Genomic DNA, 17983 nt, shown 5'->3' with positions numbered 1-17983 from the left:
CGTGGGGCGCCGTGTTTCTGGGGTCCGAGCCGGGTCGCGAAGGGTCGGTCGTGCAACACCCCTCGCCCGCCCCTGTCCTTTGTACCCCTTCGCCACCGCCGCCGCCGAGTGTTCATTTATGTGTTCATTCATTCCCCGCCACGTCGACTCCACCCGCAGCCTGGCGCTGCCCCTCCCGGGCACGGTCTGCGCGCTGAGGATCTGCGCTCGGGGGTGGGGTGCAGTCCACAATCGGAGCGGCGAGGATGCCCGCGACGCCGCGGAGCTGTCCCGGCACGACTCGGCCGCACCCGTGCTCCACGCCCGGGCTGGCTGTGGCTGATCAGAAGCCAGGAGTTATGGTTCAAAGTCGACCTGGGAGGAAAGAAAGTTTGCGCAGCTGGGAGAGCAAGCAGGCGGCGTAGACGGGGTGACGTTGCAGGTGACATCGGAATGGTGGTTTCTGCTTCTTGAAGACTTGGGCCCCTTGGGTTGGGGTTATTTGGGGGAGGACCAAGCCAGGGCATGAAGCACTAGCAGACTGGGCATTGTGGGGACAGCCTGCCACCGCCCGTGAGCTGGCACAGGGCCTGGCAGGGCGAACGTGTGCGTCCCTCCCCGGTATGTCCCCCCTCTCTAGTTGCTCTGAACTCAGGAGGAGTAGAAGTGTCCCTCATCCTGCTGGGTCTGAGGGTACGGAGGCTGAAATAAGGAACTTAATCCACCCCTTAATATTAACTATGTAGGTTCGCTTCTGCAGAGAGAATTTTCAGGACTCGTCGGTAAAGAGGTGTGAGAAAGGGTTATTAAAGGAAGATATAGGACGCCCTCAAGAGTGGAGTGCCGGTGCTCAGGGAAATGGCACGATTCAGTTGGGGTAGGGCACACGTTTAAAGGCTATGAGGGTGATCTCGGACGTGTATTCTCACTGTCTGCTAGGTTACAGCCATCCACCAGGGCTTCAAGTGAAGATAGGTAGCCTTAGACCTGCTGTCTTCAGTGCCCCAGCTTTCTGGGCTGGAGGAAAAGGGCAATTTGCAAGTGAAAGGGAATGGGGAGACCCTTTCTCAGCCCAAGGGGACTTGCCCAGGTTTGCTGTTTGGGGAGAAGGGAAAAAGTAAATAATCCAGGCTTGTGTTCTGAAGCTGCATTTTCTTCTTTACTAGGAAGTATTTTTTGTTTTGTTTTGTTTTTTCCCCCTGGTACCTGAGATCAAACTCAGGTCCTTGCACTTTCGAAGCAGGCACCAGAACAGCTGAGCTAAATCCCCAGCCCTGCATTTTTTTTCTTTAAACGTACAATTAAAAATTTTCAATTTCCTGGTCTCCTTTTTACCTAGTTTTATTTCTTCTGTCCTACCTCAAGGCCTCAGAAGTCTAGAAAGACCTGTGTCGTGGGTCATTCCCCTAGGATGTTGCTTGGCCCTCAAGGGTTGGGGTGGTGAGTCCTGTGCTGCAGACCTCTTGCCTGGAAGCTCTTCTGTGAGCTGCTAGTGCCTGCTTGGGTGGCTCCACCCAGCCCTGGAGCTGGTTTATGGTGAGTTGTCTGTTGAAAGCCAAATTCTGTGTTTAGTAGAATGGCCTGAAGAACTTCACTCTGGAAACCAGAGTGGAGTTTTTTTTTGTTGTTGTTGTTATTTTTGTTTTCATTCAGTCAGACCTTGAACTTCTTATGTAGTCCAGGATGGCCTGGTGCTCTGGATGATCCTCTTGCGTCAGCCTCCTCAGTGTTGGGATTACAGACAGCCTCTTGCCCTTACACCCGTCCAGAAGTAAGTTCTAAGTCTCATGTTGTTCTTATTTTGCTGTGACTTGAGGGCAAATTGCTTTCCTCTCCAGGCCTACTTGCCCTAAAGAGCTGGGACTATAGTTTTCTGATGGTTTCCTCCTGCATTTGGCATTCTTTCTTTTTTTTCTTTCCTACTTTTCTCTCTCTTTCTCTCTCTCTCTTTCTCTCTCTCTCTCTCTCTCTCTCTCTCTCTCTCTCTCTCTCTCTCTCTCTCTCTCTCTCTCTTTCTTTCTTTCTTTCTTTCTTTCTTTCTTTCGTTCATAGGATCTCACTATGTAGTTCAGGCTGGCCTTCAACTCACTATGTAGCCCAGGCTGGCCTCAAAATGGTGGGGATCCTCCTGCCTCAGTCTCCTGAGTGCTGGGATTCCAGGTGTGTGCCACCGTTCCAGGCTCAGCTTTCCTCCTCCATCTCTGAGGTTTCCTTTCTTTCCACGAACATAGCACTCTTCTTTGGTGTTTGATGTCTCAAGCTGATCACCAGAAAAAGAATTGTTCAAGAGGGGGAAATAATTTCCACCCTTTCCAACCTCTCAAGACTAATGCAGCTTCAGTTTGATGAGAAGTCAGTATTGACCATTGTATCACAATTCATCTGGGCTACAGGGCATGGATCAGTTATCACCTCTTATCACCAATCTTCAAGGCTTTCATTAATTCCCCAGCTATTTACCCAGTGTGTGCGTGTGTGTGTGTGTGTGTGTGTGTGTGTGTGTGCGTGCGCGCGCGTGTGTGTGTGAATGAGGGTTTGGGTCTGGATGTCCCTCCAAAGCCTCACGTGGTCATAGGCTTGATCTAGAGTGTGTGCAGCTGGAATTCATGATGCAATGCTAGGCTCAAGGGCACTAGGATTAAGGGTGTGAGTGCTACCTGCCCTGAGTAGTCTGAATAAGATAAAAGGGGCAGGGAGACACTGTTAACTCTCTTGTTGCCTTTGCTGCCTTGTGTGTTGTTTCTGTTCTGTGGTGCTTGTTTGCCATCCCAGCCTGGAGCTAGCCAATGATGAACTGAAACCTCTATAAACTGTAAGCCAAATAAACCCCTTCCCCTCTAACTGTGGGTGTTGGGTATTTTGTCTCAGCAACGAGAGAAAAGTAACTGACACAGTGTATATGGGGGGGGCAGAAACCTGGAAATAGAATTTTTGTGTAGGGCCAGGGATTTAGCTCAGTGGTTCCGCTGCCCACCTTACAAGTGCAAGGACCTGAGTTCCATCCCTGTATCAAATAAATAAATAAATAAATAAATTCCTGTGTAATTCAAAAGTAACAGGGCCAGGGATTTAGCTCAGTGGTTCCGCAGGCACAAGGACCAGTGTTCGATCCCCGGTACCAAAAAAAAACAACAAAAAAGTAACAGCCACGCTGATTCCAAAGGAAGGTGTTGTTCTCCAGAATATAAACCTCTACCTTGTGACAAATCATTCTACCAGTAACTGCACTTCTTTTGTTGTTGTTGTTTTGTTTTTATGAGACAAGGTCTTGCTATCTTGTTCAGGATGATCTTGGGCTGGTCTTGAATTTGCTGCATAGCCCAGGCTGGCCTCAAACTCATGACAATCCTCCTTCCTCAGCCTCCTTGTGCTGGGAGTACAGGCTTGTGGGATTACATGTCCAGCAATAACTATACATTTTTATTAGTAGAGAAATGATCAACATTTAGAACTGGGCTGTAATAATAACCTGTGGTGGTTTAAATCCTTGTCCTAATGTTTCCTCAGTGATGTTTAAAATTATGTTATTTTATTTTATTTGTACCCAGGATCAAACTCAGGCTCTTGTGCTTGTGAGGCAGGTGGCAACACCACTGAGCTAAATCCCTAAGCAGACATTAACTTTTGGCTGGCACTGTTTTTTTTTTAACCTGAAATCAAAAGCTTTTAAAGCATTAGTTTAAATCAAAGATGAATTGCTTTTCCTTCTTATGTATATATTTATTTATTCTTCTTTTGCATTTATTGACATGGCAGGTAAAACATATACTAAGTCATTGTCACAATCCTTCTGGTCTTTTTGTTTGTTGATTGTTTGTTTGTTGTTGTTGTTGTTGAGAAAAGGTCTCACTATGTAGTTGAGACTGACCTGGAACTCACTATGTAGCCCAGGCTGGTCTCGAACTCACAGCAGTCCTCGTGCCTCAGCCTCCCTGAGTGCTGGGATTACAGGCTTTCGCCACCACACGTGGCCTGTTTGTTTTTTAGACAGGGTCTTGCTATGTAGCTCAGGCTGTCTTTGAACTTGTGGCAATCCTCCTGCCTCAGTCTCCTGAGTGTTGGGATTACAGGGGTGTGTCACCATGCCTGTCTACAAATTTCTGCTGAGTTATTACTGGCTCTGTATTGCTCATTCTGTGTCTGTGACCAGACTCTGTCCTGGCTGGGAATTTAGTATGTGCTCAGCAAAAGTGTTTTCCCTGCAGCATCCCCAGCTTGCATGATCTAAGATAGTATTTCCTGCTGGGAGAATCTCTGCAAATTTCCAGCCCAACTCTGAGGAGAGCTTCCTCTGATTTCTTTTTCAAGGTGCAAAGGTAGTTAGTTGAGTGATGTTAGGGTGCATGCCAGGCGCTCTACCACTGAGCTACATCACCAGCCCAATGCTCCATTTTTCAAATAAGCTTTTTAATTTTGAGATACTTGTAGATTAATTTGCTGTTTTGTAAAATAATACAGACAGTTCTCATGTAGCTTTAACCCAGTTTATCCCAGAGCTAACATTGTGTAGATATAGAACAATAAATTTCATGACCAGAAAATTGAGATTTATATAACCTAGTCACTTTGATGCAGATTTGGCCTGTCTTACATGCCCTTCTGTGTGTGTGTGTGTCTGTGCGTGTATACATGTATAACTGATTTTGTTCAATCTTATCGAGTATGATTTTGGCAGAGTTCATTTTTAAAAACTTATCGGTACATGATTATAATAATAATTACACTCATCATGTGGAGGTGGGTACATGTGCCTACGATATGGAGCTTAATTCTTGTTTCATTTCCCCTCCATCTCTTGGTCCCCTTCCCCTTTGTGAAAGATGTATCTCCTTAACTTCCTATTATACATCTTTTATTTTGCTCTTTATTGATTTTTTGAATTTCTCATATAGGAGAAGCCATGCAATCTTTAAGCCGAATCTGATTTATTTCACTTGACGTTATCGTCTCAAGGTGCATCTGTTTTCCCACAGGTTTATAAACTCAGGTCTATCCTTTCTGGAGGAGTAGTGTTATCAGGTTCTGGGGTGCTGGAGACTCTAGAGATTCTTTCTAGGTTCTTCTTGTCCTGAAGAAAGAATTGGACAAAACAGGCAGCAAAGGTAGGGAGGTTTTACATTTATGAAAAGAAACCTACTCTACAGAGAGTGTGGGCCAATTAAAGTAGGATAAAAAGTACGCTCTGCAAGGTGAGAGAGGACCACTGGGAAATAGGACACAGAAGCAAGGAGGAAATGGTGGTGTCTTGTGTGTCTCCCAGTCCTCAACTGACCTCTAGGTGCCCTGTCAAAAATCTGCTTGAGAGCTGGGCGTGGTGGTGCACACCTGTAATCCCAGTACTCGGGAGGCTGAGACAGGAGGTTTGCTGAGTTCAAGACAGCCTGGGCTACATTGTGAGTTCCAGGTCAGTCTCAACTACATAGTGAGACCCTGTCTCAAAAAACAAAACAAACAAAGAAACCTTCTTGAGGGGCCAAGGGTTTAGCTCAGAGGTTCCACGGCCTGCCTCGTAAGGGCAAGGTCCTGAGTTCCATCCCCTGTACAAAAAAAAAAAGAAAAAAAACCCCACACACAAAAAACCTGATGGCAAAAACCTGCTTGACTTCTCATGAGAATTGAAGATAGTACTTTCATGTGTCCTAGAAACTCTAATAGGTTGCAACCTAGCTGGCCATGCCCTAATCTCCTGCCTCAGTGGTACTCTATTGTGTATAAATGTCACATTTTCTTTATTTGCAGAGTTCTTTTTTTTGGTACCAGAAATCAAACTGAGGGTGTCAGGCTTGCCAGGTAGTCATGGTGCTGCTGAGCTAAATCCCTGGTTCCCAGAGTTCATTTTTAAAACTAAGTTTTTCTATGGTTCACAATAACTTATTATATAGTTTATAAATAGCTAGAAGAGTGGCTGGGAATGTGGCTCAGTGGTGCTGCCACCTGACTCGCAAGCTCAAGGGCTCGAGTTTGATCCCCAGTATAAAAAAAAAAAAAAAATGTAATGAGGCGTTTGAAGTGCTGATTTCCCTGAGATGGGCGTATATTGAGTATGTGTACCTGAGAACTCACAAAGTTCCCAGACTTCTGCTTTCTGAGAAACCATGGCGGTCTTTCTTTATCTTTTATTTTGAGACAGGGTCTCCCTAAATCACTGTGTTGCCCAGGCTGAGTTCAGACATGATCCTCCTGGCTCAGCTTCCCCAAATGCTTGGATTACAGGTATGTGTCACCGCACTTGGCCTTTTTATTTTTCTGCCCTGGGGGTTGAATTCAGGGCCTTGCATTCCAGTTTGTAATCTTCCTGTCTCAGCCTCCAGAATACTGGGATTACAGGAATGCACCATTGTATCTGGCTCCTACTTTTCATGTAAACAATACATTTTGGACTTTTCCCCACATTATACCACATGGAACTATAAACTATTCTTTCAGTCCATTGTATAGGAATCCATAATATTAAAACGTTTTATTATTTCTGCTTTCTTCTCTATAGTTGTTGACTATGTGAATATACATTTTTACCTATTTGTTCATTACTTTCCTTGTACCAAATTCTTCATTTTTGTGAAACCAGGGATCAAACTCAGGACCTTGTGCTTGTCAGGCAGACGTGGCACCACTGAGCTACATCACTGGCCCTTGTACCAAATTATGTTTTTGTTTTGTTTTGTTTTGTTTTGTTTTTTGGTACTGGTGACTGAACTCAGGACCTTGCGCTTGCGAGGCAGGTGCGGTGCCACTGAGCTAAATTCCCGGTACTCCTTGTACCAAATTCTTAAAATGGAGTAGTTGAATTAAGGAATTTGCACTTCTTAAAGGCACTGGTGTGCATCAGAAAAATGAACTCAGTTTTAGCCCCATCATGGTGTATAAATAATGCCCATTTTGCCTGACTTTGTGCTGTGAACCTGTCATCCCTGCCCTTGAGAAGCTGAGGCAGGAAGATCCCTTTACACTGAGAAACAGCCTCAGCTCTTTTTTATTTTGTACTCTGAGGCAGGGTCTTGCTAAGTTGCCCAGCCTGGGCTAGAACTTGGAATCTTCCTGCTTCAGCCTCCTGAGTGTTGAGATTACAGGTATGTTCCACCACCCACAGGCTGAAATACATTTTTTGTGCATAGTGTGGTCGCTCTTGCCCAATGCCATTTATTAGACAATCTACTTTTCCCTTCTTCAAAACACTTTCAGTATTTACTAAATTATCATATATATACCCATAGGTAATTTTCTGGTCACTGACTCATATTTCATGGATCTATTAATCTTTTCTAAGCCAATAAATCTCTTACTGTTTAATTGTTCTACGTTTATAGTTTGTTCTGGCATCTAGCAGGGCAAAGCCATTATTACACTATTTGTATTTTCAAAACTTTTTTGGCTACTGTCGTGCTCGTAGTCTTCCAGATGAAATTTAATCGGTTTACCAAACACACACGCACACACACACACACGCGCTCGCGCAGTCCTTGGTGGGACTGAACGACATCTATAAATTGGGGGGTAAATCTGGTTCTTAAAACATTGAATTTTTTACTGTACTTGTACAGGATTTCTCTCTTCCTTATTTTGGGCTTTTAAAATGTCATTTAAAAGCTTTATGATTTTCTTAAAGATTTTTCTATAATTAATGTAATAATTTCCCCAAATGTATTTGATAACTATGTTACAGATCTACAAGAAAACTGGATTTTTTTTTCCCCCTAGAGCTGGGACCTAGTGCTGGGCTGAGTCACTGTGTGTATGGACCATTAAGCTATAACCCCAGCCCCCAGAGTTAATGTCTGATTTAATTACTATTATAATTGTACAAGATCAACATTGAAGTCAATAGTTTTAGGCTATGGGTGTGGCTTAGAGGTCCTAGCAAGCCAGGGACCCTGGACTCAATCCAAACACTGCAACAGCAATGTAAAGATAATTAACTCTCCAGTGTTAATGGCACTTTAAAAAAAAATAATTTCATTGGTACATTTTAGGTATACAATATAATAACATTCATCATTGGAAATTTGTACCTTTACATGATCCATCTTGGCTCTTATTTTATTCCCCATTCCTCTGCCCTCTCTTCAACCCCTCCAAACCTCCCTATTTACAAAGACTTTGTTTCCATTTTTTCATTTTCTCATATTAATTCCATTCCCTTCCTTCCTTTCCCTTCCTCTTTTCCAGTGTTAATTACGTACCTATCACCCCCATCACAGCTCTGTGTAACCCGGTGCCCAAATATAAAAATCTGAGCCACTTTCTTATGGTTGATCAGTTGTTTATGTTTAGGTGGTTTGTCTTACCATCTTCAAATAATCGTCAGTTTTAAATATGCAGTTTTAAATAATTGTGCTTGCTTTGGCAGCATATGTACTAAAAAGAAATATGCACACCTTGTTCATCAGGGAGGTGCCCACCTGTAATTCTAGTATACCTGGGAGGCTGAGGCAGGAGGATAGCTGTGAGTTTGAGATCCTGAGGTTGTGCCTGGACTGGAGGTTGTATCTGGAGACTGGATACGTGATCAGGATCTTGGGGAGCCCGTCGGGTGGTGTGGGTGGCTCGAGGGGCAGAGGCTGCAGGAGTGCCGCTGTGAGTGGGATGTCTGAGGTCACCACCCCCTGCACACCAGCAGAGGGCGCCAGGTGGCCCAGGTTGAGTGCAGCTGGAATGCGATGCTGAATCTGCTGCGCTCCCCAGACCTGCCTAGGTGCATGGAGCAGGTGTTTGGCAGGGTTGTGAGGGTGGCTTGGGGCTGGGGACTGAGATAAGCCGTCTCCTCTCTCAGTCCCAGGAAGCCCAGATCTTTTCCCGAGAGGGTCCAAGGTTGTCCTCCCGGGACAACCCCGGGTGCAGCCTCAGTTCTCACCAGGGCACCAGAGTTGGCCTTGTGGAAGTCGCCCAGCTACAGGGCTAAGTTCTGGAGCGCATTTCACTCGGGTCAGTACTGGCCTCAACACACAGAACCTCCCTCACTTTCTCATTCTGTCTAGAAATGCTGCTGTGGGTTCCGTGACAAACTGCGCACCAGGATCGATCCCCCACCCATCTCTATGTTCAGGCTGGTCCTGAACAAGTGTTCACTGCAAAGCCTGGCTTCTTTCTGCTTAGCCACTCTCCCGATCTCCTGCGAGGTCAGGTGTCCTCCTTCCTTTCTCACAGTCTTTCCACCTTGTGGTTCTTCCGGCTCAGGTTTTTCTTCTCCTCTTCCTAGCTCCTGCTCCTTTTCATTGAGATATAATTCAAATAGAGCTCACCATACAGTTTGCATGTGCATGCGCACGCACGTCTGTGCATGTGTGTGTGTGTGTGTGTGCGTGTGTGTGTGTGTGTGTGTGTGTGTGTGAGAGAGAGAGAGAGAGAGAGAGAGAGAGAGAGAGAGAGAGAAGAGAGACATCAAACCGCTGAGCTACCCCGCAGCCCGTTACCATTTCAGATGCGATCGGATGCACTCAGGGTGGTATGGGAGTTCCAAGCCCATCACCATTTCAAAGCATGCAGCTCCGTCTTATTGTAGTATATTCACAAAGTCTAGGGACCCTCATTACTAATTGCAGAACATTTTTAGCACTCCAGAAGGAAACTGTGTGCCGTTTGATGTCTCTTATTGTCATTGAGCCTTCCCCAGCCCCAGGAACCTCTGAGCCCCTCCTGATCTGTGTGGATTTGCGAGGACTGGAGATTCCAGTCCCCAGAACCACGTGCTATGGGGTCTTGTGTGACTGTCTTCCGTGTGTACTGTGATTTTGAGATCATTCAAGTGGCAGCATCTGTGCTTCCTGCTCAGAAGCTGCGAGGTGTTGGGTTGTTTCCTCTTTTTGGCTGTCATGAATAATGCTGCTGTGAGATTTGCATGTAATATTTGCAGTCCTTCTGGAGACACAACTAGGATGGCATTGCTGATGGGTCCTGCAGGGCTTGAGCTGTGTGAGGAGCCCTCAAAGTGGTTTCCAGGCAGCTGCACCGTTTTACTCTCCCACAAGCTGAGACTGAGGGTCCCAGGGGCTAAGCAGTGTCCACATCCTTGCCAGCACTGCTGTTGACGCTGGCCTACTCGGGGCTGTGGAGGGCTCCAGAGTGTTCTTTCCCTGCTGAGAGATGTTAGCAGCTCTTTCTATGCTTATTGGTCATTTAACATCTCCTTTGGAGAAATGTTTGCTCAAATCTTTATAGTGCAGGCTGGCCTTGAACTTTGAGTGATCCTCCTGCCTCAGCCTCTCAAATACGGAGATTACAGGTGTGTGCCACCATGCCCAACATCTTTGCTGATTTTAAATAAGCTATTTGTTTATTATTGAATTCTGAGAGTTTTAAAAAAATTATTTTTGTTTTTCTGAGATAGGTTCTTGCTATGTAGCCTAGGCTGGCCTTGAATTTGAGGCAGGCCTGCCTCAGCTTCCCAAGTGCTAGGATTACAGGCACATGCCATTACACAGCAAGCAGTGTTTGTCTTTTTGTGATTATTTCACTTGACATAATGTCTCAAAGTTATTCTGTTTTCTCATTCTGTGGGTTGTCTTTTTAATTTCTTGATTGTATCATTAGCATTACAAAAGTTTCTAATTTTGATGGGATCCCATCTGCTTTTTCCTTCTGTTCCTTGTTATTTTGGCTTCATTTTAAAGAGACCACAGCCATGCCAAGTATAGTGACGCACGCCTGTAATCCCAGCACTCAGGAGGCTGAGGCAGGGGGATCTCTATGAGTTTGAGACCAGCCTGGGCCACATAGTGAGTTCCAGGTCAGTCTCAACTACATAGTGAGACCCTGTCTCAAAAAAACAAAAACAAAAACAAAACCCAAAATAAAGACACCACAGCCTAATGGATTGCAAAGATTTTCACCTGGGTTTCCTTTAAATGTTGTATAGTTTCAGCTCTGACATTTTAGCTTAACTTTTCTATGTAGTGTACAGTAGTGTGAGCTTCTTTTGCAAGATCCAGCTATCCCAGTGCTGCTTGTCAAAAGATGATTCTTCCCCCTGGTCTTGATGTTCTGTGGACAGTTGTGCTTCTGTGTCCCTGCTTTCGTGTTGCATCTTACAAACTCCCCTTTCCAGTAACTCGGGCCAGCAACTCGGACTTCTCTGAGCTCCCTACTCCTTCCTGGCTTAGGGTCTCTTTGTTTTTTCTCCAGTGCTGGGGATTGAACCCAGAGTGTTCTGCAGCCCAGGCAAGTGCCCCACCATGAGCTGGCCTGGCGTCTCCGCTTAAATGTCTCTCACACTCCTTTAAGACTGAAGTCGTGGGCTGGGGACACGGCTTGGTGGTAGTGCACTTGCGCAGATCCCTGGGATCCGTGCTCAGCACTGAAAAAAGAACCAACAAAGCTGAGTTCATGACTGTCCTCCCGCTGCGCCCTTTCTCAGTGCGTTCCCTGGCACATCCGACTGGCTAAGCTGGAAACCTAGTAGTCCTGTTGCCATCTCTCCTTTGACCCACAGGCAACTGGGGTCACCGAGTCAGGTAGCTTCCACTTGGAAATACATATCCCGGACTCACCCCTGCCCTCCATCCCCACTGCCACCAGGTCCTAGATGTCACTCTCTGCTGGGCTGCAGCTTCCTGGGTGCTCTGTCTCCAGGGAAACTTGTAAACACACTGGATGAGGTTCACACAGTGGACTCTCCTCAGGCCACAAAAATGACCGACCGTAGCTCATTCTTTTCTCACCAGCGTTCACCCTCACATCCCTGCCCCTCTTCTGTCTGTTTACTTTGAGGCAAACTTGTATATTGTAAACCCCATTTAACCCTTCTTGGGTCCCTCTTTTTTTGTTGTTGTCAGTTTGTTTTTTGAGAGAGGGTCTCACTATGTAATTCAGGCTGGTCTTGAACGCACAGCCATCCTCCTGCCTCAGCCTCCTGAGTCCTGGGATTATAGGTGTGCGCCACCACACCCAGTGAAGCCCCCACTTCTTGTAAACTAATGACCGAAACCCTGCCTGCTCCCGTGTGATCTGGCCCTGGTCACCTCTCCAGCCTTGTTGCTCACTGCCTCCCGGCTCACCTGCACCGTCCAGGCACAAAGGCTTTTTTATGTGCACACCGCTAGCCTCTGAGCCCTGGCACACCAGAACCCTGGGCAGTCACCCCTCTCCCACTGCTACCGCCCTGCCGACTGGTTGGCATTCTTTGCATGTCACATCCCTGCCCTCTGTTGAGTCTGGACTCTGATCGTGCCTTCCTGGCACCCCCTGCTGCCCCTCACTGCCTGGACCGCACAGTTAGAATTACTTGCTGTTCTGAGTAAATATTCGCTCCTCCTCGGGCAGCCTCACCTCCCCTCCTGGGCACAGGGCACAGGGCGCTTACCCAGGGCTGAGTGCTTTGGAGGAGGACAGCAGAGGACGGAGCATGTCCTGACTTCTGTGGCCACCTGCGGGTTCCCCAAGTCCTGGCTCTGTTTCCCTCACACATTTGTTTTCCACCCTGGGCTGGGATTTTCTTGCTCTTTTGAAGAGGAGAAACTGAAGCCCAGCAAGGAAGAGGTAGTTCCAGGCTTGTCCCTAGCCCTCGCCTCCTCTAGGACCTGAGAGCCCAGTGGTTCCCCAGAGCTGGGGCCATGCTGCAGGGATGGACACTGGGCGCTGGGGACAGAGCTGACTTGTCCCCAGAGTAGCCGCACCCCTGGCAGTGCTGAGCAGGGTGTCTGCCCGGCAGAGGCTATCTGTCCCCTGCCAGCAGAGTGGCTGCCAGACACACAGGGGAGCTCTGTCTCTGACTGAATGCAGGTCTGTGTTTAGACTTGAACGACTAGCTTCTTGTCTGGAATGGCCTGCCAAGAAAACGTGGTCTGTCACCGGGCCCGGGCACCGGCTGGACAGCCAGGCTGTGGCCAGGCGCGGCAGGAAACACTGGCGTCCCCAGGAGTGAAGCTTCTCATTTGTCCCTCCCTGTCTCTCTGTCCTCACTGTGCAGGCCTTGAGCTCTGGGCAGGAGGGAGGTAGCAACTGCTGGCCCGAAACCTGCAGTGCGGGGCGGAGAGAGGGATCCTAAATTTGATGGCCTGTGTGAGTCTTCAGGTTCCCAGAAAGGTGGGAGAGTCAGGCGTGGTGGTGGATGCCTGAGGGTGGGAGGTGGCCCGGGGGTAAGAGGTCTTTGCCAGTGGCTCTTGCTTCCTTGGGCTGAAGCTCCAGGGCAATGACTCAGGTATGGAGGCCGTGTGTGATCTTTATGGGTCCCCTTGGGGTTGTGTGGCTCCCCAGTAATCCCTTCCCATGGGGGTGCACCTTACGTATCCTCCAGGGACACTCAGTTGGCCTGCGGGGGTGGCTTGGTGATCAGGAATGGAGGATCCAATCATCCAACCCAGACTGGGCCTCGATCTCCCTCATCCTCAGGTCCTCTGTGTGTGGAAGCACAGCCGTGGGAGGCGTCGAGGTCGCAGAGGTCCGAGTGAAGCTGGCAGCGAGCTGGCTGGCTGCAGTCACCCCAGCTCTCCTGCTGGGCAGAGAGCGACCCTGCTTCCGAGCCGCACAGCTGAGGCTGGGCTTGTCTGTTCAGATGACGAGGAGCTGTCGAGGGCTCCCTGCGTGCCAAAGGCTGTGAGCGGCCTGGCGAGGAGAGGTGCTGGGGCTGAGGTGGGGACCCCGCCTTGGGCAGGAAGAGAAGCAGGGTCCGAGCTCTTCGCAGCTTCACGTCTCTACAGCAGTGACCGAGCTGACTCTGAATGCTCTCCCGTGAGACGCTGGGCCTTTCTGGGGTGCTGAGAGCTGGGCCTGGGCAGGGAGGTTGGGGAGCAGGAAGAAGGAGCTTGCGGCCCTTTCAGTCCCGTGGCCTGCTTGTCCATGTGGCGAGGTGAGAGGCTGGGCGATGTCTTGGCCACCGAGGGCAGGACACAGGGTCGGCCTGGCTCACTGTCCCAGCACCGTGGACAGGATGGTCTTCTTGGGAGGAGCATCTCCTCTTGGCCCCAGAACTAACGGGTTCTGTGCGTCCCAGACCCTCCACGCCAGAGGACTGGGCCCACATTGGCTCCTGCGCCCCTAGTTCCTTCAGTTGGCTGGGTTCTTTGAGGCGGGGAAAGAGCAGGGCTTGGCCTAGGGAGCCCCACTCCTCAGGGGCCCCTGCATGGTCATCTGAGACTTCACTTTTATCTCTCACACACCCCCTCTACTGGGGTCTCTGGGGCAAGCCGGGGGCTGGCCCTGGTCGCAGAAGCTACAACCCTCCACCCTGAGCACTTGTGTGGAAAGAAAGAAGCAGGAGGATGGCTGAGAGTTTGAGACCAGGCTGAAACACATAAGTGAGACCCAGTTTCAAAAAACAGAGCAACAAAAACAGCAGGATGCTGGCCTCTCCCTTCGGGAACTAGAGCTCAGCTGAGGTTAGGCAGGATGGGGAGCCAGGTCTAGTCACCTCCCTTCTGCCTGCAGCCACCTGGGGAGGAAGTTCACAGTTCTCAAGCCCGCCCCTTCCTCTTCCTGGCCTCTGACCCGGGCTTAGGACTCAGACAGACCTCCGTGGAGTCCTGGCCCTGCTGGGATGGGTCACGGAACCAGCCATCTCTGGCCTCCACTAGCAAGTCTAAGCAGGACCACCTGCCCTGTGTCACCGGTGCCCTGGTGTGGGTCTTTGGGCAAACCAGGCACGGCGGTTTCCTATTTGGCCAAAAGCACAGGGGCCCTGGCAGTGGAAGTGGGGATTCATGGGCGCCAAGGGGAGCAGACGGCCTGTGCTCTCTCTTGGACTCAGGGTGTGCCTGTGGTCCGCTTTTGCCTCATGCTGTCCCCTGCGTGCAGCACAGAGTTTGGCTGGGTAGGTGGTGGCTAGGGTCTCAGAGGGAACTCGTACTCCTCCGTCCCTCTTCTGTCTCACGGCTGCCAGGCGAGGGAAGGGAAACTGAGCACATCCAGCTTAGGTGCCCTCCGGCCCCTGCCTGGGAAGCCAGGGTTGTGACTGTGCGGGGGCCTGGTCCTCCCTTCGCTAGGGGAGCTGAGTGGGGTGGCTGGAGTGGGACCCAGTGAGTGTCTCCCAACTTAATAGTCCACCTCCTACTCTGTGAGATTCAACGATGGGGTTTCTCCCCTTTTCTGGTCGGTGCAAAGGGCAAAGCCTTTGTCCTAGCAGGGAATATGCACTCAGAACATAAAAAGTGGGGCATAACTTCTGATGAAGTGCAAAGGCAGCAGTAATAGGATTATTTTTGCGAAAGAAGAAAATTACCTTCTGTCCTCCAATTTCAGCCTGTTGATGATGAACCTGACCCCATTCTCGTGACCCTAGTTTGCCCTCAGGAAGGGTCTTGTTGCTCCCTCAGCTCCTGGGCTGTGTGGCAGGATTTGATGTTTCCTGCGAAGGACAAAGTGCTGCTCGTAGCCAGCTCTGCCACACGGGACAGCTGTCTTGTCGCTTCCTTGGCACACTTGGGGAAAGGGCTGCATGGCCTTACCTGCAAAGGAAATGTGTGTTGACACAGGGACACCTGAAATGGTTACAATGACTTTGAAATTCAAGAGAGACACAGCAAAGGCTCAGGAAGTTCAGAGCCTGGGTCTCCAGCACAGGCAGGTGGTGGTCTGGCCTCAGATAGCAGTAGCTACAAAGAAAGCATAGGAGGTATAAGGGTAGTTGTGGTGTCTTAACTCTGGCTGTAAGTCGAAAATCACCTGGGAACAGGGCTGGGGATTTAGCTCAGTGGTGCTGCTGCTTACCTCGTAACTGCAAAGTCCAGAGTTCGATCCCTGGTCTCCCCAACCCCAAATTACTTGGGAACCTTTCAAAGCCTGGACCTGATCCTGCTTTGTGACCCAGCAATTCCATCCTGAGTGTTTACTGACGGTAATGAATACTTATGCTGCTGGAATTTTCAGCCACTTTCATAATAGGCCTAACCTGTGTGGTAGTTTGGCTCTGGTGATTAGACTCCCAGGGGCCCAGCTGACTTCCTATTGGGAGGTAGGGCCTGATTGGAGCAGATGGTCCCTGGGCATGACCTGAAAGGGCTTGTGTCCCTCCCCACCTCTTGCCTTGTCTCCTTGCATCCTTCCACCAGGATGTGAGCGGCTTCTCCGCCGGACCCTCTGCCATGGACTGAAACGTGAGCTGAAATAAACCTCTCCTTCCTTCAGTTGTGGGTATCAGGTAGAAGGACATAACTGAGACAACCTGAAACTGCCCATGTCCATGAATAGTAAAACGAAAAAATAAACCAACACATGGGCCAGGGATTTAGCTCAGTGCTGCCGCCGCCTGCCTTGCAAGTGCAAGGACCCGGTTCAATCCCCAGTACCAAAAAACAATTAAAAAGTTAAAAAAAAAAGGCCAGGTGTGGTTGCGCGCGCCTATAATCCCAGCACTTGGGAGCCTGAGGCAGGAGGATCACTATGAGTTTGAGGCCAGCCTGGGCTACATAGTGAGTTCCAGGTCAGTCTCAACTATACAGTGAGACCCTGTCTCAAAAAACCAAAAAAAAAAAAAAAAAGTAAAAAAAAAACCAAAAAAAAAAAAAAAAAGTAAAAAAAAAACCAAAAAAAAAAAAAAAAAGTAAAAAAAAAACCAAAAAAAAAAAAAAAAAAAAAAAAAAGTTAAAATAAAACCCAACACAAAACAATTCTAAATGCTAGTGAGAATGCACGGTTTATAGTTCCACTCAGCACCGTGCACAGATCTTTCTAGCGCATTGCAGAGTAAAAGCAGCCACATGAAAAAGTACGCAGAATCTAGGTCTGTTCACGTGAATTCACCAAGGAGGAAGGCCTCTGTGTCACTGTGTCACTGGGAGTCAGGATGATGGTTCACCTTGGACACAGCGGGTGGTAGTGAAATAGAAAGGAGCAGGAGGGTTCTGAGAGGCTGATCCCCATGTCTGTGTCTTTGAAATCACTTAACTGTACATTTATTTATACGCATTTTCTATACATAAATTATACTGTAATAACAAATTACAATACATATAGTCACCTAAACGCTACCCCTAGAGCGTCTAAGTGGTCTGAAAAAAGGCTCAGATTTTCTTTCAGTTTTTTTGTGGCACTGTTGATGAAACCGAGGGCCACCACACTGAGCTACACGCCCAGCCCTAGTTTTAATTTTAAAAATTTGAGACAAGGTCTCACTAAATTGCCCAGGCTGAGCTTGAGCTCTCAGCCCTCCTGCTTCTGCCTCCTGAGTTCTGGGGTTAGAGGGCACGCACCACGATGCCCAACTTCTGAGCTCAGCTTTGGAAGCTCCGTTGAGACAGATGTGTACCTAGCTCCTTGTCCTGTATAACTGCTGCTGTGGCCCCTGGGTTGCCTCTCTTTTTTTAAAAAATTTTTTGATTTTTATTGAGCTTATTGGCACAATCTAGGTATACAATACAATTACATTCATTATTGGGATCTTGTACCTTTACGTGATAGGTCTTGCTGGGTTGCCTCTCTTGAGGGCTGCGCAGTGCTGCATTTTGTTTGGAGAACAGAGCTGTGTTCAGATCTTTCCCGGAGATCACAGTAGCCTGGCGCCCTGGCTGGCAGTGGGAGGTACCTAGGGGGCCAACCCCGCCAGCCATGGGCCAGGCCCAGCCTGTGACTATACTGGCCACACCGCCTCTGGCGCCTGGCCTGGTGGAGGAGCTGACAGAGTCCTGGAGGGAGGTGTGGCCCGTGGTTAGGGCGGCCTCCCACTGTGTTCCCCCTTTGATCTGTCAGCCAGTGTGGGCTGAGTGCCTTGTGGTGGGGCCAGGCTCCTGCAGGAAGGGCCCAGCTTTGGGTGACGCCACCAGCTGGTGTCCAGTACTCCCCTCCTTTCCTGCTGGCTGTCACTCATTCTCTGTGTGGGTTGTGACAGGGTCTGGCTGTGTAGTTCAGGCTGGCCTTGAACTCACTCTGTAGCTCAAGCTCATAGGGATCCTCCTGCCTCAGCCTGCTGAGTGCTGGGATCACAGGTGTGCGCCACCACACCCAGCCCCTTCACTCTTCACTATCTTGTTCTTCTCTTCTCCTTTTTGGCGTCATCAGCTCTTTCTTTTTAAATTTAATTTAATTTTATCTTATCCCCCTCAGCCCTTTCCCCTCCCTATGTACAAAAGCTTTGTTTTCA

The 17983-nt window shown here is 48.7% G+C and overlaps 1 protein-coding gene and 1 long non-coding RNA gene across 4 annotated transcripts in view; one reads left to right on the top strand and one right to left on the bottom strand.

Moving 5' to 3' along the window:
* Positions 1-170: 170 nt before the first annotated feature.
* Gramd2a (GRAM domain containing 2A) overlaps positions 171-17983 on the top strand; it is a 32774-nt gene continuing 14961 nt past the window's right edge. The window contains exons 1-2 of one of the 2 annotated variants that reach the window (XM_010627285.3): positions 1425-1515; positions 1657-1750. The gene's annotated coding sequence lies outside the window, so the exon portion shown is untranslated. Of the gene's footprint in view, positions 422-1424; positions 1516-1656; positions 1751-17983 lie in introns of those variants that run through there. The other variant, XM_010627288.2, reaches the window with a different exon arrangement.
* Positions 4424-17633, bottom strand: LOC104864406. 2 transcript variants are annotated; one of them, XR_004514319.1, is made up of 4 exons: positions 17292-17633; positions 15354-15500; positions 15128-15253; positions 4424-5047 (listed from the first exon to the last, which is right to left on the bottom strand). It is a non-coding gene; the product is annotated as an uncharacterized LOC104864406 (long non-coding RNA). The 2 variants fall into 2 exon arrangements; XR_780876.3 differs by lacking the exon at positions 4424-5047 and adding an exon at positions 10811-11269 and having other exon boundaries at positions 17292-17631.

This window comes from Fukomys damarensis, unplaced genomic scaffold (assembly GCF_012274545.1).
Source record: "Fukomys damarensis isolate Sample0158 unplaced genomic scaffold, DMR_v1.0_HiC HiC_scaffold_25, whole genome shotgun sequence".
NCBI classification, from domain to species: domain Eukaryota; kingdom Metazoa; phylum Chordata; class Mammalia; order Rodentia; family Bathyergidae; genus Fukomys; species Fukomys damarensis.
Note: the sequence above shows the minus strand (reverse complement) of the source record. Positions and strands in the feature narration are given on the sequence as shown.